Source organism: Astyanax mexicanus, chromosome 15 (genome assembly GCF_023375975.1).
Source record: "Astyanax mexicanus isolate ESR-SI-001 chromosome 15, AstMex3_surface, whole genome shotgun sequence".
NCBI classification, from domain to species: Eukaryota; Metazoa; Chordata; class Actinopteri; order Characiformes; family Acestrorhamphidae; genus Astyanax; species Astyanax mexicanus.
The window spans coordinates 4,528,103-4,552,907 of NC_064422.1; the positions used below are offsets into that span (position 1 = coordinate 4,528,103).

At 41.2% G+C, this 24,805-nt stretch overlaps 1 protein-coding gene across 1 annotated transcript in view; it reads left to right on the forward strand.

Moving 5' to 3' along the window:
* LOC103040198 (butyrophilin-like protein 2) overlaps positions 1 to 24,805 on the forward strand; it is a 275,510-nt gene that overhangs the window by 212,672 nt on the left and 38,033 nt on the right. The window lies entirely within an intron of this gene.

The window sequence follows — 24,805 nt, forward strand, 5'->3', positions numbered from 1 at the left end:
GAGAGGTTATAGTTCTTATAGAATGAAGCAGCAAATATTGCTGATAGGAATAGAGACATTTCAGTCTCTGTGTGCTGAGTGAGTGTGTGTGTGTGTGTGTGTGATGCTCCTGTATCTTCTGCCGGACGGCATCAGAGCGAAGAGTCCGTGTGAGGGGTGGGTGGGGTCGTCCACAATGCTGGTGGCTTTGCAGATGCAGCGTGTGGTGTACATGTCAGTGATGGAGGAGAGAGAGACTCTGATAATCTTCTCAGCTGTCCTCACTATCTGCTGTAGGGTCTTGCGGTCTGAGGTGTAGCAGTTCCCAAACCAGAGGGTAATGCAGGTGCTCAAGATGCTTTCTACAGTCCCTCTGTAGAGCATGGGAGCATGGGAGGTGGAAAATGTGCTTTCCTCAGTCTCCGCAGGAAGTAGCGGCGCTGCTGGGCTTTCTTTGTTATGGTGCTGGTGTTGAGGGACCAGGTGAGGTTCTCTGCAATGTGAACTTCGAGGAACTTGGTGTTTTCCACAGCAGAGCTGTTGATGTTCAGCGGGTAGTGGACACCTGGGGCTCTCCTGAAGTCGACAACCATCTCTTTGGTTTTATCCACATTTAGAGATAGTTTGTTGGTTCCATCACCTCCTCTCTGTATGCTGACTCGTCATTTTTGCTGATGATTCCAACTACAGTTGTGTCATTACTGAACTTGATGATGTGGTTTGAGTAAGCAGAGTGAAGTTGTCTTTGTTGTCCAGATGGGTGAGAGCCAGGTGGAGTGCAGTTGAGATGGCATCGTCTGTTGAACGGTTTGGACGATACGCAAACTGCAGTGGGTCCAGTGAGGAGGGGAGCTGGTTTTTGATGTGCCTCATAACCAGCCTCTCAAAGCACTTCATCATGATGGGGGTAAGTGCAATGGGTAGTCGTTGAGGCAGGACACTTGAGACTTCTTTGGTACAGAAAGGATGGTGGTCGTCTTGAAGCAAGTCGGCACGACCGCAGTGCTCAGAGAAATGTTACAAATGTCCGTGAGATCGTGTGTGAGCTGGTCTGCACATCCTCTGAGCACGGCCAGGTTTACTGTCTGGTCCTGGGGCTTTCCGGGTTGACTCTGAGTAGAGTTCTCTGCACATCAGCTGAGGACAGGCACAGTACCTGATCGGTTGGAGGAGGTGTGGTCTTACTTGCAGCTGTGCAGTTCTGTGGATCAAACCTTGTGCAGAATGTGTTCAGTGCATCTGGAATAGAGGCATCACTGTTACAAGCAGTAGAGGTGTCTTGTAGTTGATGATGGCCTGGATGCACTGCCACATGCGCCAAGTGTCAGCAGTGTCCTGGACATGGGCATGGATTTACTTTGCGTAGGTGCGCTTTGCCTCTCTGATGCCCCGGGAGAGCTTGGCTCTAGCTGTTCTGAGGCCAGCCTTGTCCCCTGACCTGAAGGCCTTGTCCCTGGTTCTCAGCAGCACACACACCTCTGCAGTCATCCACGGCTTCTGGTTGGGGCAGGTTGTGATGGTTTGGAGACAGTAACATCATCAATGCACTTGTTGATGTAGCCAGTCACTGTATTCTGGAGTTTGGTGATAGCAGGGTACAGCTTGTGCAGAGCACCACTTGCATTGGCTTTAGCACTAGGTTCTACATACACAGCTATTATGTACACATTGCTTAGCTCCCTGGGGAGATAAAATGGCCTGGCTCTGACTACAGCAAACTGCTAACTTCTATGATAGTTTTGTAATGTTTAGGTGGATAAAGGGGCAGCTATAATAAATTGGTCTGGTGTTGTAAGAGATATCAAGGATTCAAAGATTCAAGGAGATTTTATTGTCATTCGCATCACATGTGGTACATGAGGTGGAACAATATTGTGATCTCATGTTCCAGTTTGCACCCAGGAGCAGTTGTTAAATAGATAAAGAAAACTAATAAGAACACAATAAAATAGAATAGAACAAAAATAGATATCAAGATAAATACACAAAAAAGTGAGAGTAGGTAGCAGAAAAAATGGGGTCCAGAGTGCAAGTTTATAGCAGCATGATGATATGAATTTAGGGCAGTAACAAGATAAAGTGTCTCAGTACAAACAAAGTGACAGTGTTTTCTAAACAATATTTCTGAGTCTGGTTGTTTTACACTTGATGCTCTGAAGCCTCTGGCCTGAATGGAGTGGGACAAAAAGAGCGTGTGCTGGGTGGGGGGGATCCTTCCTTATGCAGGTGGCCCTTGTCCTGCATCTGGAGGTGTAGATGTCTGTGGTGCTGGGAGCCTTCCTCCAACAATCCTCTGTGCAGCCTTCACCACCATCTGCAGAGCTTTCCTGTCTGCAGCAGAGCAGCTACACATTGATGCTGGAGCATACAACGCTCTCCACCACACATCTGTAGAAGGAGGTGAGGACTGTGCTCCCGAGTCCAGCTCGTCTCAGCCTCCTGAGGAAGTAGAGCCGCTGATGTGCCTTCCTGACCAGAGTGGAAGTGTTGTTGCTGCAGGTGAGGTTGCTGCTCAGGTGCACACCCAAGTACCTGTAGCTGTCAACCATTCCACCGCAGATCCTCCAATGTGTTCGTCTTTTTAATATTGAGGATGTTCTCTCTGCACCAACACTGTGAGCAGTGTGAAGTCTAAGTCTAAGTACTGAGGATTATTGTGGGGGAGGAGATCCTCACAGACTGCAGCCTGTTGGTCAGGAAGTCTAGGGCCCAGTTGCACAGGGAAGAGCTCAGACCAAGTGAGGAGAGTTTAGTTGCACTTACTCCCATCATCATGAAGTGCTTTGAGAAGCTGGTCATGAGGCACATCAAAAACCAGCTCCCCTCCTCACTGGACCCACTGCAGTTTGCGTATCGTCCAAACCATTCAACAGACGATGCCATCTCAACTGCACACCATCTGCCTCTCACCCACCTGGACAATAAAGACTGCCATGTTTGAATGCTGTTCATCGACTTCAGTTCAGCATTCAACACCATCATCCCTCAACATCTGATCAGAAAACTGAGCTTGCTGGGCCTGAACTCCTCCCTCTGTAACTGGGTTTTGGATTTCCTGACTGAGAGACCACAATTAGTCAGGATCGGAAACCACACCTCCAGCACCACCATACTGATGTAGGTGCTGGTGGCATAAATCTCATTAAGTAATCAGTCTCATAAAATTACTCGCACCTTACAAATATTGTAGTTTTAATTAATATTAAAACTAAAATTGTTTTTATAAAGTTATTAAATAAAAAGCCACAATATCAGGATTTTAATCAATGACTAAAATTCTGATATTGCTGACTCAGATTCTGAAGGTTTTTAATTGAATTATTTTATATGGTTATTGGCAGCAACCAGCATTCATGAAAGCAACACAGACAACTTTGTGAAAATAAATAGACATTTATTAACACACAAATATTACAAACAGCAGTCAGTATATTTACAATATGAGAGCTAAATGGTTATTTAGCTAAGGGTGTGTGTATGAGGGAGAGAGAGAGAGAGAGAGAGAGAGAGAGAGAGCGTGTGCGTGCGTGCGTGCGTGCGCGTGTGTGCGCGCGCGATAGAGACGGAAGGGGGGTTTTCGCGTATGCGGAGTGTGTGCATGTGTTCTCGCGGGTGCGCGCGAGAGGAGCGTGCGTGTGTGCGCGTGCCCGCGGACAAAAGATAAATGGCGCTGAGTTTAAACGTGGAGCGTGGCTCCACTGTAACTGAGATCAGCTGTTCTTTGTTCAGGTCTCTGTTGAGTCAGAACAAAGAGACTGAAGCTGACTATTTAAAAGGACAGTTTTAAAGCTATTGCTAGATTCTAGTTTTTAGAAGAGAGAAATACAGTAGCTGTATTTCAGTGTTAGAAAGAGAAAAAGATTTACATGCAGAGAAAAGTAGGTTGGTTTGCTCACAGAATTTAGTTTAGAGAATATAAACAGTTGCAGATTTCATAAATAAAATTACACTTACGTAAAATGTAAAATACAGTAAGTTTAAAGATAAAATGTTCTTTATCTAAACTATGCTTAGATGTTTTAAAGTTCAGTCTTACGCAATGGATATGTTAGAAAATATCCATGTTTTCCATCCTCACTGGATTGAGGGAATTTTCAGCCTTCTGGTAGAAAGGGTTTTGACAACGTCCAGGAAACTCTTCTGGGAATGATTTGTCCTTCTGGTTTTGGACCCAGGGAAGTTGTACACAGTTAAGAGAAGGGTCGGGACGCTTTTCTTGTCTTTTCCGAGCTGTGTATCTTGTGCAAGCTTGTCTTGAAGAAATAGCCGTGTGGAAACGTTGATCAGACGTTTGGCTAAAGTTGTTATCTTGAAGATGTAGGCCTAAAGATGTTTTCTTTGTTCTCTTGGTAGAACAAAGGAGAGGCCTTGGTCTTGAAGTTCTTGTCTCTTTGTTGAGGTGTTTACCTGTCTATGGGCAAACTCAAAAAAACTTTCTTCCTGCCTCAGGAGTGCTTTTGTTCCATGTGAAGCCACACCCCTATTTCTTCTTCTGGTGTTGCTTGCATTGGGCATTTGTCACGAATGAGAGGGATGGACGTAAGTGCAGATATAATATTTATGTTTATTAAACAAACAAGAATAATAGAAACAGAAAACAAAACACGGGTAACGCAAAAAACTTACAAAAAACAAGACTAGGATATAAATTAACTAAGACAAAGACAAGGAAAACTAAGGAAACAAAAAACTCTATAAAACTAACTTTAAACAAAGAATATCTAAAAAATACAAAAACAACAGACCTGGATCGTAGTGACAAAAAGATACTATAGAACACAAAACACAAAATCTACTCACAACCTACAGCCACAAAGATACAAAAGACTCCACAAGGAAACACTCATACAAGGGGCTATTTATACACAAGGAGGGTGAAGACAGGTAAGGAGGGTGAAGACAGGTAACGAGGGGGCGGGGTTACAAACAAGACACAAGGTGACAACACTAATGGCTAGGGCAGGGCTAGGGTGGGGCTAGGGCGGAGACAGAACAATAACAAAACAATGCCATGTGCTCAAAAAAGCACATGGCTGGACCACAAGACAGGAAAACAGGGAAGGAGCACAGAAAACCAAAAGAGGGAAAAACACAGGACAGACACAGGCTAATATGTGACATTACCCCCCCCCCCCCCCCTCAATGGCGCCACTACCAGAGGCGCCGAGAGAGAGGGAACAGAAAAACAAAAGACAAGGCTAGACAAGACCTGGGGAAGAACACAGGGGCAGGAACATAGACAGGAGACTAGACATGGGAAACATACTGGGACATGGGGAACGGAGACTGGAGAGGTGGTAGAAACAGAGACTGGACAGAGGGCTGTAACAAAGACTGTACAGGGGACGAGAACAGAGACTGGACAGAGGGATGGACGTTGGACAAGGACGGAGACTGGACAGGGGGCTGAACATGTGACTGGACATTGGACAAGAATGCAGATTGAACAGAGGGCTGGACGTTCGACATGGATGCAGACTGGACAGGGGGCTGAACATGTGGCTGGACATTGGGCAGGGATGAAGACAAGGCAGGGGACATGAACAAAGACTGGACAGGGGACGAGAACAGAGACGGGACAGAGGGCTGGGCATTAGACAGGGATACAGACTGGACGTTAGACAAGAGTGGGGGCTGGACGTTAGACAAGAGTGGGGGCTGGACCTTAGACATGAACGGAGACTGGAACGGAGAGTGAACAGGAGACACAGATGGGAGAGTAGAGTGGACAGGACTGGACAGGGGAACAGGGACAAAAACAGTGACAGGGACGGACACAAACACAGGAACAGGAACTGAGACATTACTGGAAATGGGTACAGGCCCGCGGGCACAGGAGCAGGAGTGACGGGCACTGCTGGCACTGGAGCTAAAGCAGTGGGTACCACAGGGGCAGCAGGCACTGCAGACACTGGAGCTGGGGCAGCGGGCACTGCTGTTGCTGGAGCTGAAGCTAAAGCTAGGGAAGCGGGCGCTGCTGTTGCTGAAGATGGAGCAGCGAGCGCTGCTGGTACTGGAGCTGGAGCAGCGGGCGCTGCTGGTACAGCGACTTGAGCAGGGACGGTGGGCACCGCTGGCATCGGCTCAGGAGTGGTGGGCACCGCCGGCACAGGAGCATGGGCGGTAGGCACTGCTGGCACAGGAGCAGGGGCGGTGGCGGGCACCGCTGGAACTGGAGCAGAGGCGGCGGCGGGCACCACTGGCACTGGAGCAGAGGCGGCGGCATGCACCGCTGGCACTGGAGCAGAGATGACAGGCACCTCTGGCACTGGAGCAGAGGTGGCGGCGGGCACCGCTGGCACTGGAGCAGAGGCGGCGGCGGGCACCGCTGGCACTGGAGCAGAGGCGGCGGCGGGCACCGCTGGCACTGGAGCAGAGGCGGCGGTGGGCACCGCTGGCACTGGAGCAGAGATGACAGGCACCTCTGGCACTGGAGCAGAGGTGGCGGCGGGCACCGCTGGCACTGGAGCAGAGGCGGCGGCGGGCACCGCTGGCACTGGAGCAGAGGCGGCGGCAGGCACCGCTGGCACTGGAGCAGAGATGACAGGCACCTCTGGCACTGGAGCAGAGGTGGCGGCGGGCACCGCTGGCACTGGAGCAGAGGCGGCGGCGGGCACCGCTGGCACTGGAGCAGAGGCGGCGGGCACCGCTGGCACTGGAGCAGAGGCGGCGGGCACCGCTGGCACTGGAGCAGAGGCGGTGGCGGGCACCGCTGGTACTGGAGCACAGGCGGTGGCGGGCACTTCTGGCACTGGAGCAAAGGCGGTGGTGGGCACCGCTGGCACTGGAGCAGAGATGACAGGCACCTCTGGCACTGGAGCAGAGGTGGCGGCGGGCACCGCTGGCACTGGAGCAGAGGCGGCGGCGGGCACCGCTGGCACTGGAGCAGAGGCGGCGGTGGGCACCGCTGGCACTGGAGCAGAGGCGGCGGTGGGCACCGCTGGCACTGGAGCAGAGGCGGCGGTGGGCACCGCTGGCACTGGAGCAGAGATGACAGGCACCTCTGGCACTGGAGCAGAGGTGGCGGCGGGCACCGCTGGCACTGGAGCAGAGGCGGCGGCGGGCACCGCTGGCACTGGAGCAGAGGCGGCGGCAGGCACCGCTGGCACTGGAGCAGAGATGACAGGCACCTCTGGCACTGGAGCAGAGGTGGCGGCGGGCACCGCTGGCACTGGAGCAGAGGCGGCGGCGGGCACCGCTGGCACTGGAGCAGAGGCGGCGGGCACCGCTGGCACTGGAGCAGAGGCGGCGGGCACCGCTGGCACTGGAGCAGAGGCGGTGGCGGGCACTTCTGGCACTGGAGCAAAGGCGGTGGTGGGCACCGCTGGCACAGGAGCAGAGGTGGTGGGCACCACTGGCACTGGAGCAGAAGCGATGGCGGGCACCGCTGGCACAGGAGCAGGGGCGGTGGGCACCGCTGGCATCAGCGCAGGAGCGGTGGCGGGCACCGCTGGCACTGGAGCAGAGGTGACAGGCACCTCTGGCACTGGAGCAGAGGCGGCAGCGGGCACCGCTGGCACTGGAGCAGAGGCTGATGCCACTGTCAGGACAGGAGTGGGCTGCCTGGACGCTGGTACTGGCGCTGGGTAGGGGTCATCACGTTCAAGGGGTGCATGCAACAGTAAGTCCATTAAGTCCCATTGGAGAGGCTTTGCATGCTTACCCCTCCTTTTAGCCTTGCCTCTCTCACTCGGAGGAGAAAGACAAATAGCGCCAACCCTGACCTCCCCTCCAAAATCCTCCGGTGGAGGGGGAGGCCCAACACGCTTACCACAGTTTTTCCGCTGGCCTTGGGGAGTGGAGACATACCCCACAGGTGTGCCATTGGGAAGAGGAGTCCGTCTTATAGCACACCTGGCAAAGGGGTTACCTGCTACGTCCATTTTAGGTGGAGTCTTATGTCATGAATGAGAGGGATGGACGTAAGTGCAGATATAATATTTATGTTTATTAAACAAACAAGAATAATAGAAACAGAAAACAAAACACGGGTAACGCAAAAAACTTACAAAAAACAAGACTAGGATATAAATTAACTAAGACAAAGACAAGGAAAACTAAGGAAACAAAAAACTATAAAACTAACTTTAAACAAAGAATATCTAGAAAATACAAAAACAACAGACCTGGATCGTAGTGACAAAAAGATACTATAGAACACAAAACACAAAATCTACTCCCTCTACAACCTACAGCCACAAAGACACAAAAGACTCCACAAGGAAACACTCATACAAGGGGCTATTTATACACAAGGAGGGTGAAGACAGGTAACGAGGGGGCGGGGTTACAAACAAGACACAAGGTGACAACACTAATGGCTAGGGCAGGGCTAGGGTGGGGCTAGGGCGGAGACAGAACAATAACAAAACAATGCCATGTGCTCAAAAAAGCACATGGCTGGAAACACAAAACAGGAAAACAGGGAAGGAGCACAGAAAACCAAAAGAGGGAAAAACACAGGACAGACACAGGCTAATATGTGACAGCATTACTGGTGGTGCTGCCACCTACTGGGGAGCGGTGGATATAAGCCAACTGGGACTGGTATAAAAACGCAGCCCCAGCCCATACTCAAGAAGAGCACTATGGGCGCGGAGGAGGCTGAGAAAAAATGGACCTATAAAGACACCAAAGTACGTGACTAGAGCCCCATTGGGCCGCATTATGTTTCTTTGAGTTTATTTTGGGTGTGGTGGAATGTGTTTAAGTCAATAAAAGGTACGTGTTGAGTTCACTCAGTCCCTGTGTCTGTGTTTCTCTCTGTGTGCTTCCTGACTACCGGGGTTTGTGCACCAACCTTTGTTTATGTTTTTGTTAATCCTCAAAAGCTTAGGGACGCGTGGGATGCGTGAATTTGGGCTCAGAACCAACGTAAAAACAGCTCAAAACATGGTGTTCGCTACGAGCGTGAGAAGCCGCTGCACTACTGCGCGCCACCATCTTGTTGACATTGTTGAGATATACAGTATTTACAGCATCTGTTACTGACTGATGTTCATTATAGGGAGCATTTAACTCTATACCTGTTACTCATTCATTCATTCCTCAAGTCATTCATTAATCCATTCGTTCCTCAGAAAAAAATCAACTGAACTTTTAAGTTTAAAATACTTTGATGATAAATGTGCTTAAATATGATTCATTTACGTTTTTTAATCATCTGACAGCACTTGCAACAGCAATTATAATAGCAGTAATTTTTGTATTTTAATATATATTTTTATATTTGTTTAATAATAATAATAATACACTTTACATAATTATTTTAGTAGAAAAAAGGTATAAAAATAATTATATTTGGGGGACTTTTATAATATTAATCATAATATAAACAGTGAAACTCTGTGAGCTAATATTAATATATTTTGCAACAACAATTATAATAGGAATAATAATTGTATTTTACCTCTGTGTTCTTTTATTAATTAGTATTTCATTATTGTTTTATATGAATATTTATATTATTATTATTATTATTATTATTATTATTATTATTATTATTATTATTATTATTACAATAACCTGCCTTGCTGAGTAGATGTTCCACAGTAAAATAAAGTTGTTAGCTAGCTAGCTAGGCTAGCTAATGGCAAGTACTTTATTTCAATGTGGAATGTTTTAGCTTGTTTGCTATAAGCCCAGAGCTAATGATAGCCTGCTAGCTAGTTAGCTAGATAACTCTTATTAGAAGTGCACAAGGCAGGAGGAGGTATCAATTTGTAGAATTATGCTGACTTCAAGTCCTCCTTGGAAATTCCTACTTATGAGATTGGAGGTTGTAATTATGACATGACATGCATTGGAGTGTTTTTTGGTCAGGTGGAAATAGATGCTATTAGGAAAATACTTTTGTTTGTACTTTTGGTCTATCATAAAAAACAGGAGGTTTATTTCGCTTCCTACTCCAAGAGAATGAAGCAAATAATACACGCATTAGGTAAGTGATGTTTTTAACCCATTAGAACCATGAAGCATAACTAGACTTTTAAGTTTTTTCACGTATTGCTAATGAATTTATCAGTTCATTCAAGTGTTGTAGCAATAACAGATGTGTAAGCAGTTTACAATAGGAACTGTCTGCATTAATTTATTGACCACTTGTTACTGACACGCCTTTAACTGGGAAAGTTAGATAGATAGCTAAGCTAGTTGGTTATCTTTTTTCATTTTAGTTTACATCTTGGCTGCATTCACCTTAGGAGCTAGTTATAGGCCAAAAACTCTACTTTTGCTTTGGGGTAATTTAGGCAAAATGTTAATTATTGTTATAACCCTGCTACACTATGGTGTCATTTAATATTCCATTTAATGCTTTTTTTTATTTTGAATGGAGTGATAAGGACACAAGGGAACTGATCCGGATGGCCAATGAGGACCTCTTCACCGCAAAAAGAAATGCAGCTGTTCGCTTATTTGAGTAAGCAACTGTTTGTTTAGTGTTGGACACCCGCACTACCCCCTACTGCGTACCCCTATTGCGTTCCCCCAGGGATCCCTGGGAACACCTTCCAAGTTTCAAGAGAAGAGTTCAAAGAATATTTCACAGACATAAGCATTCATAGACAAAAAACCCTCCCTCACAAGTGCAAAGACACACAGCCTGAGGCCCCTAGAACTGCTCCTAACTGATTTGTTACCAATAAATGTATTCTGCCCCTGCTACAACATTTTCTCAACAAAAGCAGGATGCAGAGGTTCTCTTCAAAAGCTTTACTTAAGATGTACTGTAAAACTGTAAAGCAGACATACAAAATATATTTTAGTTACATTTCTTAGTGCAATTGCTTAACACTGTACAATTAACGGTAAAAAAAACTGAATAGTTAGCTAAAGGCTAACGTGTAAAGAAAAATCCATATAGATGCCAGCCGTTAGCATTACAATTAGCTGAAGAAATATAGAACTTATTTCCGTTCATTAACCAAGGTTTACCACAGAGATTGTCTCAGTATAAAGTTATACAACAACTAAACATAATAATAAGTAAACAGGCTAATGTTTTCCTGACCATATAATGCAGAGTACAAAACTGTGACTGTTTAGTTCCTTCATACAGCCTGAACTAACTACGGGAACACTGAAGGCTCAAATGAATGTTACTGCAACAAATCCTGACCACTAGAGGTCTCCCTTTGCCCAATGTTAATAACAGAACATCACAACTTGTTTGTGTAAAACTGTATCAAGCATGTGTTCTTTTGCTAGCATTCCTTAACCCAAATTCGTGTCGTTGCTATGACAATATGGGTATCTACTCGCCCAGCTGCGGCCTTAAAGTTACTTTGAGAATTGAATAGAAGAGTTATCAGCTTGGTTGTTTTCTCACTTGTTGCAGAACATTCAGTACCTATTACACAAATAAGTCTATTTACTAGGAAGTTATGTAACTTCTCCTGCTGCTACTTTAAGTCACAACATATCTGATAGATATTAGAAAATATTGAGCCCACATTTTGTTTTAAGGCAATCAACGTTCTGAACTTACTTCACCGTCACTAGTCCAGAACATTCCATTATACATGACAATTTTGCAAAAAGTTTACTGGCAGGGCCTGTATTGTAAGTAACTGCTAAGCATCAATGCACACACATTCTGATTATATAAGAGTTAAATAAATATGACTATGTAATTATATAGCAATTGTTAGTATAAGCACCAGTACCTTACTTTACAGTTCCCCCTGTGTAGGTCCTTTACGACGTAACAAACAACATCCACAGATAATAAAAATTTCAACAAAAACAGCAAGTGACATAATCAGATTTTTCCATTGGTGATCTATAGCGCACTAGTTAATTGCCCTTTTGCACAGCTGGATTTAGGGGCGTGTCCTGTGTCTTAATTCAATTAATTATTCATGGGTGTGTTTTGGGCGAAACATGAAATAAGCCAATTACTGTGTCTGTAGTCATTACCTTTAAGAGACAGGAGCGCGCTGACTTCTGTTTATTCCTATTTTAAGAGCGCATAGAAAACTGCGCTGTCATGCTGTGAAGATAAACCAGCTCATATAAGAGAAGAGTAAAGTTATTTTATTCTTTATTCTGTTTATTGTTTATGTAAAAACTGGGTTTGCATTTACAGTTTAAAAGGGATTACAAATATTTTTCAAAAATTAGAAATAAAAACTGACATTTATTATAGATTAATATAATATATAAGGAAAAAAAGAAAAATAGGACATTTTAAAAAGATCATAAAAATTGATAAATAAAAAATAACGAAGTTATATATTATGAAGAAAAAAATTATAGTAGTGAAAGTAAAGTAAAATGAAAAGAATGATAAGAAATGATAAAATTTATATCAATAAACTAAGAACATGGGAATCGTGGAATATATATATATGTATATATATATATATATAAAATATAGAGTTTCAGTTTCAGTTAGTTTCAGTTTTAAATCATTGAAACAGCTCACCAAAACCTCAACCTATCCTTTGACAATATTTGATTTGGTCCTTACTCATCTTAATTTCTTTAACTAAATTGAATTTTTATATTACTTATAGCCTCGCGCTGAATTCAGCTTCGCGCTGCGAAAGAGAGAGAGAGGCGCGGCACATTTTTAAATATCAGTAAAATATGTGCCTTTAATAGTGAATTTAATACCATATATTTTACAACACTTGATACAACCTTATTTATTAAAATGTTTTTTTTTTTTAAAGAAAAATCGCAATGCCGTGCAAGCTTTCAAGCTCCGCTGTGCGTGCCTGCGGCATTTTAGAGCACTGGACGAGTTTTTTTAATTACACCTTGTGCAGGGTGTACGATAGGGCCCAAAGTCTTCTAATGGATTATCTATCCCCGAGGTCTCATGCTTCTCATTTGATAGGGTTCTCAGACCCTCTAATGCTCTAGAGACTGACCTGTCTGGGTCAGTGTTGTTCGGAATGAAAGTACAGCAACTATCCATATCCAACCCCAAATGTATTTTTTGTTTGTGTGTGTTAGGGAAATGTTTCATGACAGGGCTGTGCAGAGATCTTTGGAGGGGCAGGTGCTCAAAGTCAAAAAAAAGGGCACACGGAGCACATATTTAAAACACCATACAGAAACATACCTTACAATATAACCCGTTGCTTTGTGGTCTCACTGTGGTGTTACTGTAAACTACAAATAAACAGAAATCACGTTACAGCAGTGTTTCTCAACTCTGTTCCTCCATATTCTACTGTATATTCCCACTGTTCTCCATTTTCTAGAGCTTCCTCTATTTTAAAGGCACTTTAAATAATAAAGTAAGTGGTGGTATGATGTGTCTAATAAACTGCTGGATATACATATAGATTGATTTATGGTCAATAGGGTAAACTCAATAAAGGATTGTTTATTAGCTGATCAGTTGGATCAGGTGAAAAATGCAATTGTAGTTCAGTGACCAGGGTTAAGAAACTGCTTAAAACTACCAACATAAAGTATTGTACTAATGTATATATTAGTACAATATATCCACAACATCCAGCTCCTAGCTAACTAGTTAGCAAAATGGATTTTCATTCATTATAACTTACAGTAAGTCCTGCAATCCTAAATTAATAAAAACAATTTGGGCTGCAGCCCGCTGCCTAAACTCGGTGGGGGGATTCTCCACTCACACTGACTCTCCTTCGCAAAACCAGCTTGATTGGGTGTTTCTGCTGAAAGGTGAAACTTTAACCTTGAACCGGCTCCATGATTGGCTTTAAGAGATTTCCCATTCACACAGCGGTCAGTGGTCTGCCTCCCCGTTAATACTGTTATAATATGGGAAATTCATGGGAAGATACTAATACGTGAAGGCGGCAGGAAAGACGGATACAATACGGTAGGCAAGTGCTTCAGCCCCCTCTGCCACCCCCTCTACACGTGCCTGTTTCATGATGTCATAACGTCTTTAGCTTTTGATTGATACCTGCTGCTAAACAGAGGTCACTAGCATTTTCAGTCACCTGCTAATATTGTGAGGCTGTGTGTGTTAGAGTGAAAAATTGTTCATCATACAGAATATTCAGGGTTCAGTTTAATTTTAATTAAATTATATTAATATTAATTCAGCTTAATGTTATTGGCATTGTACCTTGTGTAACCCAAGATTCAAACTTACAGTATTTTCATTCAGTAATGTCTTAATAAAGGCCTGCAGCTTTAAGCCTTTTCTGTTATTTATTTAATTTACTTATGTTTTATTTATGCTGTGTAAATTGCTTTTGGTACAAGTAACTGCTTTTTTGTTTTGTATGCAGCTGCCCTGTGTGAACTGCATTTATGTAAAAGAGCAGAAAAGTGATTTAAATGTTAATAAATTGTTATATTGATCAGTCTTTATTTCAGCAGTTGTAAATTAGAATAATTTTGTTGATTGGTGTTGACCTGTACTACAAACTGTCAGGGTTTGACCCAGGCAGAGAGACGTGGAGGCGGACGTATTCACAGGTAGAGCGAATTTATTAAATAAACATACATATATATAAACAAATAAACAAGTAAACAAGAAACAAAGAAAAACAAGAAACAGAGGCGAGCTAAAACTAACAAACAAACAAGAGATACTAAAGATAAACAAACGGGGAGACTATAAAACTAGGCAGGATAAACTAAAACAGGGCAAGGGAATAAACTAGGGAAAACACAGGGAACTAGAAAATAACAGAATAAACAGGAAGATAAATATATACTACAAACAAATAGGGAGGCTGACAAAAACAAACGAGGAAAACAATAAGGAACTAAACTAGATAGATAATAACTAACAAAACAAAGCGGGAGTAGATAAACAAAGAAATAAACTAATAACTAAAGCTAGACAGGGCAAGGGAGTAGACAAGAAACTAAACAGAGCTAAGAACTTAAACAGGGAAATAACTACTAAACTAGGAACAAAATAACAAGGGAAGAGAGCTAAAGGCTACGAGGAACAAGGAAACACTAAGAATCTAAGAAACGCAGAGAAAGAGACAAACAACAGGAGACAGTGCAAAGACCGACCAGGACAGGTGACAGAGGAAAGCTATTTAACTAAACAGGAAACACACTGGGAGTGGAAACACCTGGGGAAGGGGTGGAGCTACAAATGAGACATGAGGTAATGGAAAATCACAGGCAGAACACAGGGGCACGGGTCACGTGGGACAACACAGGCACGAGGACAGACAGGAAACAGGGTCAGGTGTGACACAAACACTTCTGAGTTTGTTAATCTATCTAAAAATATTTCTTTTAGTTGTCAACATTGCATGACTTGGTAGACCAACTTAAATTTGTAATTTCAGAGAACAAATGAGCCATAAAGTTTTGCTAACTTAAAAAAGGCCAGGAAATTAGTTGCTTAATGATTTTAAATTGTAGTGACTTATTTGTACAGTGTAGTGGTGTTAGTTAATCAAAGCTGATTGTAATGCACATAATTCATTAATAATTAAGTTTTTTAAATCCTGCAGCAATTTGATCAGCCAAATTATATTCATTAGGAACCCTTCTGGTTACCCCAACTTCACCTATATAAGTGGGAGATCCCCTGTTAAGGTCAAACTGACCGGCAGATCTCCTAGCATGAGAGTAAATGTTGGAAATGTGATTAGATTGAATTTGTCCAATTAAAGCTAATGGTGCAGCTAGTCTGACCATGGCGCCTGTGCTTTTAGACTGTTTACAGGTGTAAAAGGCCTTGTGATGGTGTTTTGTCTATACGTGGATAGATATTTGACAAAGTTGTGTACTTGACTGGTTAACCCTGTTTAGTAAGTGCAATCATATAGTTAAATCCTGTTATATTTAGCTGTATTACTGATGTACTCACAGAACATGCCCGCTAATTGTTTGAAGGTTTAAAAGTAATCAACAAGGGGCTGACAACCCCATTGCCCCCTCCTCTAGGTAGTTGACCCCTCTGAATCTAGACCTGATCCCAGCCCCTTCTCACTCCTTCCTCTTCACTGTTTGCCTCGCCCTTTGCCTTTTGGACCGGACTTGTATTCTCCCCCTTTTTGCTTGCTCTGTGTCTCACTTTACGTCCACGGTGATTCAACACTGTTGGTCACTTCTTCTATTCACCTGTGTCAACAGATCTGAAATGAGACTTTTCTATTTATTAAAAACATGTTGGGTGTTTCAGGTTCTCCATTCCATTTGGAAGTTTTTTAAGTGGCCCTTTGTGTCTCCTTTCCTGCAATTTAAATGATGTTTAAAAGATATTTGTCACAATTGACTGGATCTCCAACTCACCCTTAAAATGATCTCTTATTTAAATTTTGTCTGTGCACAGATTTTAGCCCAATTTTGCTCTTACCTCCTTCAAGTGTCCTGATTCTCAGTTATATCTCTACTGTCAAAGGTGGTGTCATTTTCCTAACATTTTGTTATCTCCACTTAATTGTCCACAACCATCAATTACTGATTTTTTTTTTGTTTTGTTCACACCCCTTCCCCTGCACCAGTCCCTTTTATTCTAACCACATCCCTGTGGCTCTAACTAATCTAGACAGTTATATTTTACTTTTTCCTGCTCCTGTCCGCTTGTATGCTATTTATGCACCCCCCCCCCACCCCCCTTTTCCAACTCCGTCTGTTGTTTTTCATGGTCTCTTGAATTGCATGTGGTGTTCAGATCGCGACTGTGCCTGCACAGATCTTACCCATCATTAACTAACCAGCCTCTCCCACTGAAACACACACAGCATAGCAGCACTGTTTTGGCACCATTCAGTGTTGCAGTGTTCCTGCAGGGTGCAGTGCTAAAGGCGTACCACAAGGTTCAATTTTTGGTCCAGTTTTGTTTGCTATATACATAAATGATATTAATGACTCTGCATCTACCTCAGACTGCAAAATTCACCTTTACTCAAAAATGCAAAATTCACACAATTTTATATTTCTCAGCTGATTCTGTTCAGGCTGCAGTAAGAAAGAGCTCAGATTTAATGCTTTACAGGCAGCATTATATAAGCACAAACTAGTTTCAAATGCCATGAAAACTAAATTCCTGCTGTTTTCCAGATCTCTAAATACTGATTTTAGTACTGTAAATATTACTACCCTGGAAGGATCCACCATTGAGAGAGTCACAAAATATAAATACCTTGGCATATGGCTGGATGATACAGTAAATAAACTAGTCAGCAGACAGAAGCTGGGTTATTTTATAGAAACAAGTCCTGTTTCCCCATGCACGCCAGAAAAAAAATAGTTGAAACAACTTCACTATTAGTGCTGAAGGGGATGTTGTCTATAAATATACTCGAAACGAAGGGAAACACATTGGTTGATTTTTATTTATGAGACACTCTCCGGTCATTTCCCAGAATACATCACTTCATTGATGAATGTAAACCGCAATAATTATCAGACTCGCTCTAGTGATTGGATCAGCTGCCAGGTTCCAAGATTTTTAACTGAACTGGGAAAATCTGCACACAGCTACAGAGCACCAGTGAGCTGGAATTCATTATATAGGAAACACTAAAACTCAACTTACTGATGTCACTCAGTCATTTTAAACATTTAATTTAAGTTTTACATTTACTTTTTATCTTATTTATTCTTATTTATTATTCTTATTTATTCTGAACTTATTTTAGTTCTTCTCTTAGTTTTTCATTTCCTTTTAATTTCTGTCATTGTTTTATTTTAGTTTGTATTATTGCTTATTTTTTATATTTATATTTCTTATAGTTTTTTCTTCATCTTCTTCATCTTCTTCTTATTATTATAATTATTACTATTATTATTATTATTATTATTATTATTATTATTATTATTATTATTAATGATAATAATACTTTTATTTTGTATCTATTTTTATCTTTTATTTACTGTTATTTTAATATGATTAAATGTAGTTATTATTTTGTAATTATAATTTGTATGCAATTATTTTCTTTGTCATTTCAATCCCTATTTTTGTAAATGCTCGGCTACCTTGAAAATTAGGGTTGCCCTCAATGTACTCCCGAGTAAAAATAAAGGATTGATTGATTGATTAATTAATAGTTCTACCAGGAATATGTCGCTGTTTGGTCAAGGCCCACAAGATCTAGTCTAATGCATTGCTCCCCCAGAATTAAGCTAATTCTTGTCCTTAATTCTGCCTCCCTCTTTTTAGTTGCTTTGTCCTGCTACCCATCTTATAATGCCTTTATTGAATTTATCTGCTTGCTCATGGACACCCACATATAAGCTTCTTCCTCTTGTTTACCTCTGTCCCCAATGTTCACTGTGTATCGATCTCTATCCCTACTGAACTGATACTCTTACTGTTTTCTATGATGTGTCTCCCTCAAACTTTAATTCACGAATGAAACCAGCCTCTCTCAGTCTACAGACCCAATTCAGTTGGCTCGATCAACTACACCCACCTACTCCACCTTGGACTCCTGCTCTCCCCTGCAGTGGGACTCTTCTGTTCTTTTTCTCTTACCCACCACTCCGTACACTCTACCACTTACACCTCTCACCGGAGCCCCGCTCACACACACTCATACACAAACACTCTCACTCCCTGTTACACACACACAATCACAGACTTCATCTAATACACAGTCTCTCATCTCACTGCCACACACAGACACACACACACTCTCACTCACTGCCTCAAACACATATCCTCTTACTCACTGTGATATTCAAAATTCTGCAGGCACTAAAATCGTGTACACATTTAATTTTACCCCGCGGACACAAGTAAGCAAAGCACACTGCTAAGCCATCCACTGTGTAAAGAAAGAAACTCAAAAAAGTACAAGAAACATTGCATGAAAAAGAATAATGCTTCTACATGCACAAAAGTAAAAAGGCAGATGAGACAGCTTCCGTGTGCAGCCATTCAGAAGATTCTTTTGTTTTTTAGGAGGCTCTGGTAGAGGACATCCGAAACAAATACAAAGCCCACAAGGGGAGAGGGAAAGGCAACTCATTTAAAAAATACCAACAGGACAAGTTCTGGAAAAGTATGGGATGCAATGTTTGGCTCAGAATCCATTGGGAAGATGAAAGAATGAGAAGAATGGGATGGTTAACTACAACTACCAGCGGAAGCGGAACAAAGGATTGGAGATTGTTTGTTAAGCAGAGTTAGATCTTGCTACACAAAGGGTGATGTAAGCCGCATCACAACTGGAAAGAGGCAACCCATCACTTGAAGTTTTTTGCACATGAAGTTTTTGGCTGAAGAAGAAAGCTCCATATCTTACTCACTATTCTGTTTGCTTTGACCTTTTTGAGCGGTTCATCCAACCCTGAGTAACCACGACACATGCATGTGCAAGATGCATGAGAATCTGGGTTTTATTTTGCAGAAGCTGTGCCAATTGAAAGTGATCAGCACCGTCAATCTGCATGACCTTGTGAAAGCCATCACATGTGACACAGAAAACATTAAGTGCATGTACAGAGAATGTTCTCAATGCAAGGACCTCTCTTGCCCAGCCTCTAGTCAGTACAATGCAGGAAGTCAAATGACTAATCTTCAGTGGGCAACAGTGGATAAGGAACACAAGAATAACCCCAATGGCAAAAAGAGTTCCAGACAACGCAAGAGGAACTGCTTGAACTGCCGAACCTGAAATTACAAGAAGACACACTTACCACCTCAATAATCAGTTTAGCCATGATTTTTACAGTGATGGCACATGCACTCAGTATAAATAGTGAGGGATTTTTTTCATGTTTTGTACTGATCTGTTCAAGTAAGGATTCACTGCTGGGACGTGGAACATCTCTGAGGTGAGCCATGGGGAAAGGTGCGCCAGATGTTGTCGGAGTATACCTGAAGAGGAGGGCTGACAGTCTTGTCAGCAAAGGGACAGACATTCCTGAAGCTGTAGGCTGTGTTGCATCAGGCAGTGACCCTAGCACAAGGAGAACTGACATACAGGGATGTTAGCTGCTTGTGCACAACCAAACAAAACCTGTGACTGGGTTAACCCAAATAATTTCATGTTCCGTAATCAACAGACGGCTCCCACAGCCATGGAAGTGCAGTGGCAGAAACCTGAAGTTGTTGGCAAATGGTGTGAAGTATGAGGGTGAACTATACCCTGGCGTCATCAAAGATACAAGTGAAACACATGTTGAGCTCCTTTGCATGCACAAAATCCGCAACAACAGGTTTTTCTGGCCAGCATGTGAAGACATGCTTTTACTGTGGTGTTACTGTAAACTACAAATGAACAGAAGTCACATTAAAGCAGTGTTTCTCAGCTCTGTTCCTGCATATTCTACTGCATATTCTCACTGTTCTGCATATTAGAGCTTTCTCTGCTTTAGAGGCACTTTAAATAATAAAGTAAGTGGAGGTATGATGTGTCTAATACACTGCTGGATATACATAATGATTGATTTGTGGTCTATACGGGGCTAAGAGATTTTAACAGGTAAACTCAATAAAGGATTGTTTATTAGCTGGATCAAGTGGAAAATACACAATTGTATGGCAGTGGTCAGGGTTAAGAAACTGTTTTTAACTACCAACATAAATAAATTACTGTACTAACTTCTGGCTATCCACTACATCCAGCTTATAACTAACTAGTTAGATAAATGGATTTTTGTTCATTATAACTTACAGTAAGTCTTGCAATCCTAAATTAATGAACACAATTTGAAAATGAAATAGTTATTGGCTGATCAGGCACATCAGGGCAAGTTAAACATTACATTTAGATTTTTTTCTCAAACTTTGATTACCTATCTATCTAATTCCAAATTTAAGCTAACTGACTACACACAAGCTGCAGTTTATTAATCACACAACAGGTTTGATCTGTGGGTTCTGATTGGGAGACAAGTATTTTTAACCAGCTCATCACAGTTTCTTTAGCTTAGAAACCTTGTAAAAAAATAAATAAAACTATCTGAGATTGACCAGTACATGTTTTGAATAGTTAAATATATGTGTTATTTATTTGTGATACAAAGTTGAAAAAAGATACAAAATTAAGTTTAATTTGGAAAGTTACAACAAGCAAATGGCACCCGTTCGGTGGAATGGCCCATATATATATATATATATATATATATATATATATATATATATATATATATATATATATATATATATATATATATATATATATATATATATATTATGCTGCAAATCTCACATTTAACCAAATCTGAAAGGTCACTGAAGAACTTTAGTCTCATTGTCATCTTCATAAAACCAGTTTGATGACAATTGCTTTGTGACATGGTACATTTCCATTCTGGAATTAGCTGTTAGATTGGATGGATAAACATTATCACCAACAGTAGAAAATACCCAGTCAATCAACATTTCTCTTTTGTACATAGTAATTTGATCTCTGCCTTTAACCCATCTGTGCAGTGAACACACAGTGAGCACATGTCCTGGAGCAATGGGTAGTCTATCTGTGGCACCTGTGCCATGTCAAAGGGTACACTGTAAAAAAAAAAAATTTTTTTTACAGTTTTTCCAAGTAAAATTTTTACAATATTTCCCTGTATTTCAAAATGACAGGCAAATGGTATTAAAATGACAAGAATAAATTGTCTATTGAAATGAGTCATGTGATTTAACATAAAAAATCTGTGTGAGTAAAATACATTAAATATCTGTTTTTTAACAAATTTTAGATGACAATTCAAACAATACTAACTGTAAAAATAAAGTCATATTTTGTGACAGAAAAAAGCTAAATTTTCTGTATTTTTACACTAAGTTAACATTTTAAAATGCAGATATTTTAGTAAAACACATACGCAATACTGTTATTAATTCATTTGAAAATGTATAATAGCAAGAAATTTTGTAGGCTAATAAAGAAATATTTTGTAATTTTGCAATTTTAACCACTATTTTACATAAAATACACTGGAAAAAATATGGAATTTACTACAATATAAAACTTATTTGTTAGTATTTGTGATTTTCTTCAGATCTGTGGAGTGTTAAAATCGAGATCCAGTGTGTAAAACTTCAGGTTTATTATTTTATAATGAATTACTATCCTATGGAAATTACAGTGTAGAGTGATCCCAAGTGCCAACTAAGAGATAATGGGAAATGTGTTTTCTATTGTCTAATAAACTATTAAAAAAGTACTCTGCTCTGAGTGTTGGTTCTCATTTTCTGGTTCTCACCCTGGTTATCTTGAGTGTTTGAGTGTTGCCCTGGCTGTCAGTCTCCCAGGGGTTAAATTTTTAAAAATATTTTTTGTGCAGTAAAAAACAGTGTTCTAAATATTTGAAGCAAAACACCATCCACAGTGCTGAGTAAATGAAGTAACAGAACAGCAATCAGAAATACTATTATTACTAAATATTTTATGTACTTTAATGATAACACTTCACAGACAGGTTTACTTTTCAGTTAAAAACAAATGTTTAAATCCACTTACATAGTTAAGTTTTGAAAAATAAATTATATATATATAAACACACACACACACACACACACACACACACACACACACACGTGTCATAATTTCCTTTGGCCATGAAAGTTATTGGAACACCAAAATTAAATTAATTGGATGGGCGAGTGAATACTAGAGGTGGGTGATGTGTCATTATTTCAACATTAAAATCTTCAAAATCAAATAAAACTTTTTTTCTGCTCACCCTGAATAATAACCTCAAGACCAATCGGACGTAAACATTCCTCTCAACAGCAAAAGTTCAGTGTAACAGTCAATCAACTGCAAACTTTCCCTCTAGTATTCACTCGCCCATCCAATTAATTTAATTTAGGTGTTCCAATAACTTTCATGGCCAAAGGAGTACAAAACCAAGCACCTAGGCATGCAGACTGATTCTACAAACATTTTTGATATAATAAGTTGCAGCGTGTTGAGAGCTTCATGGAATGGGTTTCCATGATCGAGCAGCTGGAATTAACTGAGATCTCAATTATTTGGATGGGTGAATTATTACTTTTGGCAATATAGTGTATAACAGGCTTGGGTAATCTAACCCAACAGTTTCAACAGACAATGATGACTATAATAGGAATAGACCAGTGTTTCTCAACCAGGGTGCCGCGGCCCCCCCCCCCCCCGTTAACTGGGGTGCCTTGACATCTCGCATATATTTAAAGGGTGACGTGATAGAAAAAAGGTTGAGAAACGCTGGAATAGACTATAGTAATTTTTTAATGTGTATTTTCTGTAGTAATATTCTGTACTTAAACTTGTTTATCATTGTTAAAGATAATTATTCTGTTTTTTAAAGAGTGTATGACACTTCTAGGAATTAAAATATGTTAAAAGTAAAACATTTCATGCAATTATAGGACAATTTCTTGTAATATGACTAATTATTCTGTTTTATAAGAAGCAAATTACACTTTTTAAGAAATAAAATATGTTAAAATTAAAAGATTGCATGTAATTATAGAAACATTTCCTGTAAAATGACGAATTATTCCATTTTATAAAGAGTGCTTGACCCTTTTTTAAGAAATAAAATATGTTAAAATTAAAAGACTTCATGGGCGGCACAGTGGCGCAGTGGGTAGCACTTCCGCCTCACAGCAAGACAGCCTGGGTTCGATTCTCGGCTGGGGCAACCCGGGTCTTTCTGTGTGGAGTTTGCACGTTCTCCCCGTTCTTCCTCCGGGTGCTCCGGTTTCCTCCCACAGTCCAAAGACGGCACGTTAGGCTGATTGGATGTCAGAAACAAATTGCCCCTTAGGTGTGAGTGTGTGAGTGAATGTGTCTGTTTGTCTGTCTGTGTCCGTCTGCCCTGCGATGGATTGGCGGCCTGTCCAGGGTGTATCCTGCCTTCCGCCCGATGCCGGCTGGGATAGGCTCCAGCACCCCCCCGCGACCCTTAATGGATAAAGCGGTTGATAATGACTTGACTGACTAAAAGATTTCATGTAATTATAGAAAAAGTTCTTGTAAAATGACTAATTATTCCATTTTATAAAGAGTGCATGACACTTTTTTAAGAATTAAAATATGTTAAAAGAAAATCATTTAATGTAATTAAAGGGCAAAATTACAATAATAGACGTTGATTACAGTAAATACAATAACTGTTTTTTTACGGTTTATGTATGTTTTAAAAATTACACAATTTTTCTGTTTTTTTACACTTTTTTTTTACATCTGTAGCCGGTCGCTGTCGGGCAGACTAAACCATTTTGCGCCTCCAGGAGGGGCCCCCCACAATGTCCAATATGTTGAGAGGACTGTGACTACAGTTCATTCTCTCAGTTGATGTTATCAATATATTTGATAGATTAATTAATAAATAGTTAATTGTAGGGCCCAATTCAATTATAAAAATATCACAAAAAAATAAATCAGGATTTTTATGGGCCCCTCTCCCTACTCAGGCCCTGCGTAGTCAGGTCCACTTTTCCCCCCACTACCACACCCATGGCTCAAACAGTGTCCCTATAGTTATGCACATAAAAAAGTTATATTCTCAATTAATTAAGTTTAGTAAAGGTTTGTTGTAGCACACAACAAGTAATATTTAATTAACTTCACTGCAGTGTTCATTGCTAATAAAGAATTTCAAGATTTAAGTATGACTAATTGCCTTTTTGATTACACCTTCAATAAAAACCCCACAAAAAACTACCACTGCTATGAGTGCCCCGCTCACAGGTGTTGGCCTGTGCTGGACATGGCCCAGAGGAGCGGTGGTTGGCGTCCCTTATTTTAAATTCTAAAAGGTGCAACCCTACCTCTAACACACACACACACACACACACACAGTGAAAACAATCCGTCCTGATGCTGATTGGAAGTTTTTAGCTGTTATTTGATTGGCTATAATTGCCCTAAAGATTGACAGCCACTCTCTGGCCCCACCCACTTCTGGCTAAAGTGAAAGTAAAGCAGATTTCAGTTGTTGCAGAGTTTCTCTC